This window comes from Zophobas morio, unplaced genomic scaffold, assembly GCF_036711695.1.
Source record: "Zophobas morio isolate AGI-343-1 ecotype UQ-CSIRO unplaced genomic scaffold, CSIRO_AGI_Zmor_V1 ptg000026l, whole genome shotgun sequence".
NCBI lineage: Eukaryota > Metazoa > Arthropoda > Insecta > Coleoptera > Tenebrionidae > Zophobas > Zophobas morio.
The window spans coordinates 4,193,522-4,193,846 of NW_026972131.1; positions in this window are offsets into that span (position 1 = coordinate 4,193,522).

A 325-nucleotide genomic window follows, 5' to 3' on the forward strand; every position below is an offset into this window, starting at 1 on the left:
CTGTGAATATTTTTTGAGTGAATTTTTATTAGGATACTTCTTCAGCTTATGGTTGGGAAATAAAATAAATGGTGATGCAATTTGTTTCTTTTTTGAAAACATAATACATACGGACACAAAGAAATTATTAATTACTAAAGCGCCTGAAAGCCGACTAAAATTAAGCACGGCCGTGTTTAATTTACAACGTTCTATCCATAATGCAGTGTTTTAACAAAGCATGAAAGACACACCCGACAGGTACACATTGTATAGACAAGACACCAGCGAGGATTTGATATTTAGTTGTCATGGATACCAGAGTGAATACAAAAATGACCTGCAG